Genomic DNA, 12,425 nt, shown 5'->3' on the forward strand with positions numbered 1-12,425 from the left:
TGTCCAAGGTTACATAGTCAGCAAGTGGCTTAAATCAAAAACTTGATCTCTACCCACTAAAATCTCCAAGCCCCTTAACTAATCTGCAATAGAAATGTCTTTGTTCTGTCCATGTTTATTTTTGTTCCAAATAAAACAACTTGTGACAAGGAACCACAAAATAATATTAGAGGAAAATGAATGTGTATGGATCAAATGGAGCAGTGGTTTTCTCTTTTTTTTTTTTTGAGTTGCAGTCTCACAACGTCGCCCCAACTGGAGTGCGGTGGCACGATCCGGTAACGGCAGCCTCGACCTGCTGGGCTCCGGCGATCCTTCCACCTCAGCCTTCCGAGTAGCTGGAACTATAGGTGCGCGCTACCACGCCCGGCTAATTTTTGATTTATTGTAGAGATGAGATCTCACCAAGTTGCCCGGGCGGGTCTCGAACCCGCCGGCTCAGGCATTCCGCTCACCGTGACCTCCCAAGGCCCTGGGATTACAGACTGAGCAACCTAGTCCTGCAGCAGTAGTTCTCTTAAAGAGAAAGGGAATTATTTAGGTGTGTATGATTGTGGTAGGAGAGGAAGTGGAGGAATAAAATTGTGAAACCTTTAGGGAAATTTCAATATCGCAACCTCTTTGATAAGATTATCCAGATTATTTCTAGAGATCCCGATCAATAGTCTATCAGTTAAAGATTAGGAAGTGAATGTCTAGAACAGTTTATCCTGGATTCTGTATAATTGTCCAACATGATTCCTGGAATCTATTCCCGAGCCTTTTATTGCAATGCCCAGAAATCTGCATTATAGCAAACAATGTAAATTACTATTATCTGTATTTGTAGTAGAGATTAAAAGAACACCCCATCTAAAAGTATTGAAGCAATTGCAAAAGTTACGCACCAGAGACCGTTAGAATCTTGGTTTCCCTGTATCATCAGGATCACTAAAAAAGCATAATATTTGTTATGGAATATTTGAAGAAGCTGAGAGCAATCACTTGTTAGGTTGTATGCCCAATACTAATGTGCGTGTGATAGTAAGTCTATGTTAAGTTTTAACTAAATGAAATTGTTACACTAATAGCCCCTGCTTATCTGCAATCTTATTTTCCACTGTTTCAGTTACTCACAGTCAAGTGCGGTCAGAAAATGTAAATGAAAAAAATCTCAGAAATACATAATTTCTCAGTGTTAGCTTTCAATAATAATCAACTGCTGTATCACAATACCTGTCATTCATCTCATTTCTCATCATGTAGGCATTTTATAATTTTGCATCATCACATAAGAGTGAAGGTAGTAAGATACTTTGAGAAAGACCACAATCACATAACTTTTTTTATTGTATATTGTCATAATTGTTCTTTTTAATTATTAATTATTATTGCTAACATCTTACTATGCTTTATTTATAAGTTAAACTTTATCATAGGTATGTAAGTGTAGAAAGAAATAGTGTATACTGTGTAGGGTTCGATACTGTTCTCGGTTTCAAGCATCCACTGGTGGTCATGGAATGCATACCCTGAGGATAAGGGGGAACATTGAATAGACTGACAGAAGTTAACAGAAATGGAAAATTCCTGGGTATTTCGGTTTTCATGGTTTGAAACTGGAAAGCACTAAAATTGCAGACTAGCTGAACTGACTGTTTTTTCTGTCTTGTATTGAGTTTGCCATGACCTCACATTACCTTTCAAGCAGTTAGAGAGAGAAGACTTGGTTGGAAGGAAAAAAAAAAAAAAGTGGAATCATAGTTTGAACGTTACCAAAGAATAAGGAAGGTTCTTCTGAGATAAGGATGATAAATCTTAATTTCAGGAAAATATCCATAAAGAATGTTTCATTATTATAAATACATTATGTATATACTGGCAAAAATAACAGTAGGGTTAAATTTTAAAATAAAAAGAAATAATGTAGACATTGCTAGGTTTGGTAATATGATGACCTTTACGATGGTTTCCATGGTTCAGTATTTCCTTAGGTAAGCCTTACCATTAAAAATATATCTAAGTTATATAATAGAGATTTCTCAATTACTTATTACTTTAAACCAAACATAGATCTAATACAAAGGCAATATTTGTTTACTAATCTGTTTATAGTAATATCATGCTCTTAAAATTCTTTAATTTTTTGATATGTAAACTATTTTTCTCACTCTTATCAAGATTGCAAATATTAATACTAGGCATGGAATTTTTCAGTAGTTTGCAATATAGAATAATCTTGAAAATTTTGATCTTCCTACTGGCTAAGTGCAGAAACAATCTATAGTTTGCAATGTAGAAGATTTGATTTTAAAAACATTCTGTTTGTTTTGTTTTTACGTCTTGTAGTGCAGATGCTCAAGCATCTTGACCAGAAACATCTTTCTGGTGGCATAATAGTTGTATTTCTCTCTTCCTCCTCTCCTTCTGTCAAAGGTTCCTGGAGCACAGTCCTTCCTCTAAGCAGATGAAATGTGTGATCTCCTTTGAGATGGATTTTAATGTCATCTCATCCCTTTGTGGAATGAGATTAGAATTCTAAATGTTCAAAATCCAACACCCTTTAATGAAAAATGATAAGAATTATCACATACCTGCAGCTTAGAAAGGATGGAATCGTATTTGCACATTATTAAAGATCTGAATAATTTAGGTTATTTTTAGATTTGAATTGCTTAGAGGATTTTAGAAAAGCTCAATTTAAACAGCTTCAGAAAGGCACTTGTGAGTCCTGATTTCAGTAATTTTACATCATTTAAGCATTTCCACAGAATGGTTTGGTAGTCACTAAGAAAACATATTTTAAATTTCAGGTCAATAGTAAGAAAATATTGAAATTTTAAAATAAGATTTACAAAAAATTTATTTCTTATACTATTTTAAAAATCTGTTTTTCTTTGATGGATTTTTTTTGTTTGTTTTCTCTACTTTTGTTTCCAGTTCTCTGGAAAAATGTATTTTTCTAAGTCACTTAAAAATATAGAATAATAGTGTTCTCTTTACATATCAGTGAAGAGTGGAGGAAAAATTATTTGCAATAACCCAAATATATTTTATATTTTCTACAATAACCTATTAGGTCTAAGTATTTTTTTAAACCATTTTTTTCAGAGGTAAAATATGAAAATAAGACGCCTCTCTGTGTTGTAATGAGGACAACTTGGTGGACAAACTATAAAAATTTGGTGTTGTCATTTTGAAACTGAAACTGTAAGAAAAACAAATTTGGGGTTAATAAAATGACATTTTAAAAGTTACAGGTAATTAGAGATAAGCAAAAGAAAAAAGATATAATGTCAAAGAATACAGACCACATGGTTTGCCATCCTCAGGGAAATTAAAAAGCATTTTAAACCCAAATATCACTTCTGTTAAAAAAAAATGAAAATAAAGGAAGTAGATGATAAAACAAAACAAAGCAAAAAGAACCACGTCTGATTTTTGACTGTAGATTATTTAAATGGCTTAGAATCTAAAAATAAAACTAGCTATCTTTTTTCTATTGAAAAGAATATGTAATGTTAATAAGGAATTTGAAGTGATAGCTTTCTCTAACCAAATCCAAGACCTTCATTCTCACTTCTTTTACTCTTGTAAGTCTCCTAATATTTTTGTAATCAAGAAGAGTCTGAAGATTACTGAATTTGTGACTTAAACTAAAAAAAAAAAAAGATTGGAAGCTGTCAGTTTAAAACTTTCTTCAGAAAAACTTTTACCTTGAGGAATAAGGACTATATAATTTTAGCTCTAAAAATAACATTTGAACAAGATAACTTGATGCCTGATCTGAAATATATGTTTTCAAAATTTTTAATTATTTATCAGAAAATAATTTTTTTTTTCTTGGACAGTTGTGTAAATTTTGATGCATGCACATATACATGTAACTGTCATAATTAGGATATAGAACAGTACTATAATTTCCAAAAACAATCTTTGCTATCTCTTTATACTTATGCCCTTCTCTCCTCCCCATAATTCCGGGAAACCACTGACCTATTCCCAGTTCCTACATTTCACTCAGCATAATGCATTTGAAATTCATTTAAATTGTGCCCATAAAAAATATGTTAATTTTCATTGCTGAATAGTATTTCATTTTATCCCATTGTTTATAGTATTCCATTTATCAATTTATGTCTTATAGGATATTTGGGTGTTATTTATTTTGGCAATATGAATATGCTACAATACATCATGCAAAATTTTTTCTGGGAACATAAGTTTACTTTGGGGTACGTACTGAACAGTGGAATTGCTTGCTATGATTTAAGTGTATGTTTAACTGTTTAACATAATAAAAATTGCCAAACTGTTTTCCAGAGCATCTGTGCAATATCCTGACCATCAACAACTGAGAGTTCAAGTAATTCCACACCCTCGCTAGTACTTAGTATTGTCAGCATGATTTTTATTTTAGCTATTCTATTATGCATGTAATGATATCTCATTATAAGTTTATTTTACTTAAAATTTTCATTTTTGTGGGCTAATAATGTTGAATGTCTTGTCTTGTGGTTACTTATCATCTTTATATCTGTTAAAGAAGTTTGTCCATATCTTTTGCTTTTTTTTTTTTAAGACTTAGCTGTTTCATTATCCTTTTAAACTTGACAGTAGCTGGTTCATTGGATGGAAACGTTTGGTCACTGCTTATGTTTTAAATGAATGCTATGTTTTTTATTGTTGAGTTGTAAGTTCTCAATACATAACTTTGTTGGATATGTTATTTGCAAATATTTTCTCACAGACTGCACCTTGCCTTTTTATTTACCCAACAATATATTTTATAGAAGAACCATGTTTAATTTTAATTGTCTGATTTATCAATACCTAAAAAAAGGGATCATGCTTTTGGTGGCACATTAGAACTGATCACCTGAAACCAGATCAGGGAATATTAACATGCTGTAACTGGGTCTATGTGATTTGAGTGCCAGCTCCAGTGTATGGACTAAATGGTTAAGGTTTCCACTTAGAAATCACAAAGATATTCTAGACAGTTTCTGTCAGTAGGGAAGCATGTCTGAGGAGCACAACCACTCTACAGCTCTTATCCAGGATGAGGACAGAAGGCTAACAAAATCATATGTGTCTATGGTTAATATATCTTTTCAGAAACAACCTCTTATATTACATTCCATATCAGTTTGTGCCATCTCATTGCTGTTTGAATGTTTTATTGGGTTTTTTTTTGTTGATACTTTGAAATTTCACCCTGCTTGCTATCTCTTAGCTGATTCCTACCTTACTCCAGAATCTATAGTCAACAGATTTATGAGTTATCATTGAGCCCAATCAAACTCAATCTAGAAAATGATGCCAAAACTTTAAGCAGCTTCAGAGATATAGAATGGCATTTTTTTGAACTTATGCTTCTAACTTCTATCTCTTTTTTTTTATATCTACTTTTGAATTTAGAGAATCTCCATAACCTATACATTTAGTGCTTCATTGTATTTGTCTTTTTAAAATTTTTTGTTATTAGTATTCATAATAAAACATGCTAGAGCTCTCATGAGATTTTTTGGAATTAGAGTGAATGCAGGATAATGTAGTAATACCAAAATGAATAAAGTGTATGAAAAGATATTTCCATATTATGTTATTTATACATTTAGCACTTGACATTTAATTTAAATTTCTTCCATTATTTAAACTATAAATCTAAACTGTACATATGCCCAAACTATACAGATTTTAGTTTAAACATGAGTTTTTACTGATAATTTAGAAATTTAATATTTATTTTATATTTTGAACACATGTAAAAAGTAAACTATATTTAAAAATATCTTCCTTAACTAAAGGAAACTGATTCAATTTTAAGGTTTCTAAAAGTCATATTTTTTTAAAAAACTGCTTTTAAACATCTTAAGAAAAATGAGGGATGCTAAGGTAAAAATGAATGTTTAATATTAACAAATAATCTGTGCTTAAACAGCAAAAGAAAACAAAAATCTACAAGATTCTATTAGGCCATGGTTTCATATTAATTAATAAAGATGAGAAAATTGTCAGATCTAAAATCTTATGAATATTAGTTGTTAACTATTGCCTTCTTCAAGTCTGGAATTGAAGTACAATTCTTAAAATCATGAAGTGCTATAGATTAAGTTTGACTGACAGAAACAAAAGTTTGATACTTCTAGCAATGGCATGACCATGTGGGAAGAACCGAAGATATGAGTCTAAAAATATATAGTTCCCATTTTAAAATGTTTTTAGCAACTTCCAATGTTAGCAAATAGCTTTTAAACGTTAGAATATTTTGTTACATTTAACTATTTCAATTATTATTACTGATTTCAAGCAAACATTTTCTAGCTTTAAACCCATAACTTGAACAAATAGTCTTCAATTAGCATCCTTAGCATTAAAGAGCTCTATTTCCCAATGTGATTATACTTAATGTGTGAAGCAGTAACAAAATAAGCAGAGCTCATATTCAGACACTCACTGAAGGTACCAACAAAATGCCTGCTGTTGATTAATTTCCTAGTCTCACATAGTTTCAACTAAATCTCCTACCTTGTATCTCTAACTTTTTAATGCCAAATTCACTACTTTATTTTAATTTGTGATTATTTCCTTGTTACCTACAATTTTGGCTTTCTGTAATTACATCCATAATGCATCTCTCAATATCTCAAAAGGTGAACTACACTCTCTTCTCTTGTCAATATACTATGAGAATAAATGTAAATAAGCATCTGAATTAGCCATCATAGATTTCTTAAAGGAACTCTACAAGCCCTACTATTCACTTATATTATAAACATGTATTTAATGTGCTTATAATTTTATTTTATTTTTATTTTTATTATTTTGAGTTGGAGTCTCACTTGTCGCCCAGACTGGAGTGCAGTGGCCGCTCCCGGCCACCACAGCCTTGACCTGCTGGGCTCCGGCGATCCTTCCGCCTCAGCCTTCCAAGTAGCTGGAATTACAGGCATGTGCTACCACGCCCAGCTGATTTTTTGATTTATTGTAGAGATGAGGTCTCGCTGCCCAGGTGGGTCTCGAACCCATGGGTTCAGGCAATCCACTCACCTCAGCCTCCAAAAGGCACGGGATTACAGGCTGATCCACTGAGCCCAGCTGTTTATAATTTTATATGTAAAAATGTGAAAGCTTGAATGCTTTAAATACGAGTATTAATGATTGCAATACATTTTCTATTAAATAGTGATAAACCTCTTTTAAAATAGCTATATCTCACTCTTTAGCAGTTATATAAGACATTACTTTTGGTGACATTTAAATTTTAAAAAACATACATTTGGGAGAATTAGGCTCAATAATACTAAATCATATAATTATCTGAAAAAAAACAATTTAGTAATTAGATTCATCTGAATACATATTTATTTCTTTATACACAAGGGGAATGTCAACTCAAACTACTTGAAAATTGAAAATTTTTATAGTATTTTAATATCTGTATGTAAAAAAAGACTTAACTTGACAAAGTAGGCCAAAGTCATGCCCTTTTATCATTCATTTCACAAGAATGTTAAAATTATTATCCAATTCAAAGGATATTTAGAGTTATCAGGAAAAGAGTCTCATGTCAAGAAACCTGAAATGGAACAGATTCTGAAGTGATCAAAAATATCACTTAGAGCCAGGCTCGGTGGCTCAGCCTGTAATCCCGCACCTTTGGGAGGCTGAGGTGAGTGGATTGCCTGAGCCTGTGGGTTTGAGACCTGCCCACAGGCTCAGGCAACTTGGCGAGACCTCATCTCTACAATAAATCAAAAATTAGTCAGATGTGGTAGCGCACACCTGTAGTTCCAGTTACTTGGAAGGCTGAGGCAGAAGGATCGCCAGAGTTCAGCGGGATGAGGCTGCGGTGGCTGGGAGCAGCCACTGCACTCCAGTCTGGGTGTCTGAGTGAGACTCCAACTCAAAAAAAAAAATCACTTAGTTACCTTTACCATATTAGGTACAATATCTAAAACATGTGACTGAGTAAAAACAAAACTATAGTAATATATTATGGTCATAAGAATTCTTTCTAGAGGGACTTCCAGCAAGATGGTCATAGGGCTGCCTGGTCTGTGAGACCTTCTGCAAAAGAGAACACACATAAAGACTCTAGCTCTCTCCTGCAGGCTGCAGTTCCCATCTTTGGCAGCCTGCTTTCCACACAGAGCTCAGCCGCCACCGCGCTCAAACATCACAGTGGTCTGGGTCACTTCCAAGTTGCAGATGCTGCCACCGTGGCCATCGCCATACCCACACCTGAGGCAACCCATGACTTTGGACCGTGAAGGCCCCGCAAGCACGATCTACTGAGATCACCACCGCCACTGCCACTGCCACTGCCATGCCATGCCCCTCTCCTGGAGCCAGGCTCGTGGAACTCCTTCTGTGTACTGAGAGGCGGCTGCCTCCACCGCCGCTACCATTGCTGGTTCCCTCAAGTCCTGGGTGCCCACAGGCTTCCACCCCGCCTAAAGATCAACCCACCTGCTGGGGATCCAAGGTAACAACATTAAAATGGAAAAGACAGAAACTCTTCCTCCTTGACAAATAGACAAGACCAGATCTGAGTGATAGACTGGGCAGGGAGGCAAGATCTGAATTGGCCTTCACAGCAGGCCAGAGGCAACTGACCCTATCTATGAACAAATCTACCAGCCTGCAAAGACAGCTGGAAATCAGAGCTGAAAGGATATTGGGCTTAAAGGAACAGTCTCAGAATGTGCTTGGTTGTTTCTGTTAGTTTACTGACTTTAATCTATTCCTTTTGTTTTGTTCTTTTTTTCTTTCTCTGAAAACACATCTTTGTATAGAGGAATAGCACACCAAAAAGGAGGTTGGTTAGCTTGTACATTAGCATCATTGTATGTTTTAGTTTTAGTTGGTTGTTGGTTAGTTTGTAGTCATGGTTACTGTTTTTCTTTTTATTTGTTTCAGTCTTTGTGTCTCTTTTCATTTGTTTAGTCAGTATGCTCATCTGTTTTCCCTCTTAATACTCTCTCTCTCTCCACCCATCTCTTCCCCCCCCCTTGATTCTCTTCCCTCCATTAACCTCTTCTAGGGAGTAAACCTACAACCTACTTCTAGGGAGTAAACCTACAACCTCACTGCATGGACAGATTACAAGGCAGTGGGAAGTGGGTTTCAGATTATCAATAAACCTCTTGGCATATACCAGGATCTGCAGATAGATTTTGAATCACAGCTCCCCCATTAATTAAATCTCAAAATTGCACAAAGGACTACCCACAACCCACAGTCCAACTGCAGAATTGAACAAAGCAAGAAGATATACATAAGAAAGAATAGGAGATTGAACAAACAGAAGTAAAAGCAACCCCCCCACCCCTGAATAACAGAATTAAAGAAGATGGGGAAGTGGAGTGAAGGAAAAAATAGGGAGGAAAAATCTGCACAAATGAAGAAAAACCAAAAGAAGAATATAGGCCTCACACAGATCCCTGGGAGGTCAGACACTGAGAAAACAAACTTCAGAACACAAATAATGAAGAGCCCCCAGAATGGTCACATGCAATAAACTCAGACATCAAGACATTAATAGAAAGAATAAAAAAATTGAGGAGAGACAAGAAGAAAATAGAAAGGAGCTGATGACAGAAATAACAGCAGTAAAGAATACTGTGATGGAAATAAATAATAAACTAATAAGCATGGAAAGCAGAATTAGACAAGCAGAAGAAAGAATCTCAGAGCTTGAAGACCAAAACAGAGAACTAACCCAAATTGTCAAAAATATAGAAAAGAAGCTTGAAAAGACAGAACAAAACCTTCAAGAGATGAATGATTACTTGAAGCGATCCAACCTAAGAGTAATTGCCTTCCTGAGGCAGATAGAGAGACAGAAGCCACACTGGAACAAACATTTCATGAAAAAATTCAAGAAAACTTCCCTTATCTCATCAAGGATGAAAAAATTCAAACACAAGAGATTCAGAGAACCCCTGCAAGACAACAAATGAGAAGACCAACTCCCAGACACATAATAATTTGCCTAAACAAAGTAGGTATAAAAGAAAAAATCCTAAAGACAGCAAGAGAAAAAGTCAGACTACCTACCAAGAAGACCAATTAGAATAGCAGCAGATTTATCTACAGAAACCCTCCAGGCTAGGAGAGCTTGGAGCCCTATCTTCAAAGTCCTAAAAGATAAACAATTTCAACCCAGAATACCCTACCCAGCGAAGCTAAGCTTCATCAGTGAGGGAGAATTGAAATCATTCCAAGATATCCAATACCTAAGAAGCTACACTGCCACCAGACCACCTCTGCAAGAAACACTTAAGAAAGTACTGAACACAGAAGAAAAGGAAAAAAGAACAACAATGTTCTTCACAAGAGTATAGGCAGAAAATTAAAAGCACACATGAATCAACTCCAAAACCAAAAGAAAGACAACAAACAAACAGGAACAACAACTCTGTAAGAATCTTATGACAGGGATCAACTCTTGCATTTCAATAGTTAGCCTAAATGTGAATGGACTAAATGGACCACTGAAAAGACATAGAATGGCAAAATGGATAAAATATCACCAGTCAACAATTTATTGCCATCAAGAGACTCGCCACACTATAAAGGGCACTCACAGACTCAAAGTAAGAGGATGAGAAACAAATTTTCAGGTGAATTAAACACAAAAGGAAGGAGGAGTCATGATCTTAATCTCAGACAAAATACCGTTTAAGTTATCAAAAATTTAAAAAGATTCAGAAGGCCACTACATACCGATAAAATGTTCAATCCATCAACAAGAAATATCCATTCTAAACATATATGTATCCAACATAGGAGTGCCAACTTTCATAAGGCAGCTTCTAGGTAAACTCAAAAAAGATATTGACTCTAACACTACCATAGCTGGGGACTTCAATACCACACTCACAACACTAGACAGATCTTCAGGACAAAAAACAGCAACGAGATCCAGAACCTCAATGGACTTAATTGATACCTACAGAACACTCCATCCAACGGCCACAGAATATACATTCTATTCATCAGCACATGGAACATACTCTAAGATCGACCACATACTTGGCAATAAATCAAGCATAAGCAAATTTTAAAAGATCTAAATTTTGCCAACTACAATGGAATAAAATTAAATATCAACACCTACAAGGTTCCCCCAAAACTCACAAAGACATGGACACTAAGCAGCATGATGCTAAACAACTCCTGGGTCAATGATGAAATCAAAACAGAGATTAAAAGATACCTGGAAACAAATGAAAATGAAGAAGCATCTTACCAAAATCTCTGGCATGCCATAAAAGCTGTAGTAAGAGGGGAATTCATATCTCTACAAACACACATGAAGAAATGGAAGGATGACATTTTAACAGCCTAATGAGTCACCTAAGGAATCTGGAAAAGCAAGACCACCAAAACCCTAATTTCAGCGGAAGAATCCAGATCACCAAAATAAAAGCCCAAATATGGGACATAGAAGACAAAAAGATAATACAAAAAATCAATGAAACAAAAAACTGGTTCCTTGAAAGGGTAAACAAGATAGATGGTCCCCTAGCTAGACTGACCAAGAAAAAGAGAGAAAAAGCCCAAATAAACACAATCAGAAACAGAAAAGATGAAGTCACATCTGACCCTGAAGAAATACAAAAGATCATTAGACTACTATGTACACTTGTATGGAAACAAACTTGAAAACCTTAAGAAAATGGAGGACTCTCTGACATCACACAACCTGCCTAGGTTGAAACAAGAAGAAATAGAGACCCTAAATAGACCAATAACAATCAAGGAAATTGACTATGTAATAAGAAAACTACCTAAAAAAAAAAAAAATGTCCTGGGCCAGATGGCTTTTCACCAGAATTCTATAAGACATGTAAGGAAGCGCTTATACCAATCCTACTGAAAGTAGGAAAGATAGAAGCAGGTGATTGAGAAAGATAGAACTCTCCCCAAATCATTTTATAAAGCTAAGATCACATTGATACCCAAGCCAGGTAAAGACCCAACAAAGAAAGAGAAATACAGGCCAATATCTTTGATGAACATAGATGCCAAAATTTTCAACAAGATCCTAGCAACCCGGATTAAACAACACATCTCAACAATCATCCATCATGACCAAGTAAGCTTCATCCCTGGGACGCAAGTCTGGTTCAACATTTGTAAAACCTCAAATGTAATTAAATACATCAACAGATGTCAAAACAAAAACCACATGATTATATTATTAGATGCAAAAAAAGCTTTGGTAAAAAAGCCCCGAACATCTAAGCATATGTGGAACATACTAAAAAATAGAAAAAGCCATCTATGAGAAATCCACAGCCCGCATACTCCTAAACAGGAAAAAAAAAATGGAACCATTTCCCTTGAAAACTGGAACAAGACAAGGATGCTCGCTCTTACCCCTCCTGTTCAATATAGTATTGGAAGTCCTGGCTAGAGCAATCAGAGAAGAG

Source organism: Carlito syrichta, unplaced genomic scaffold (genome assembly GCF_000164805.1).
Source record: "Carlito syrichta isolate Samal-C Ts95f unplaced genomic scaffold, Tarsius_syrichta-2.0.1 Scaffold308853, whole genome shotgun sequence".
Taxonomy (NCBI): Eukaryota; Metazoa; Chordata; class Mammalia; order Primates; family Tarsiidae; genus Carlito; species Carlito syrichta.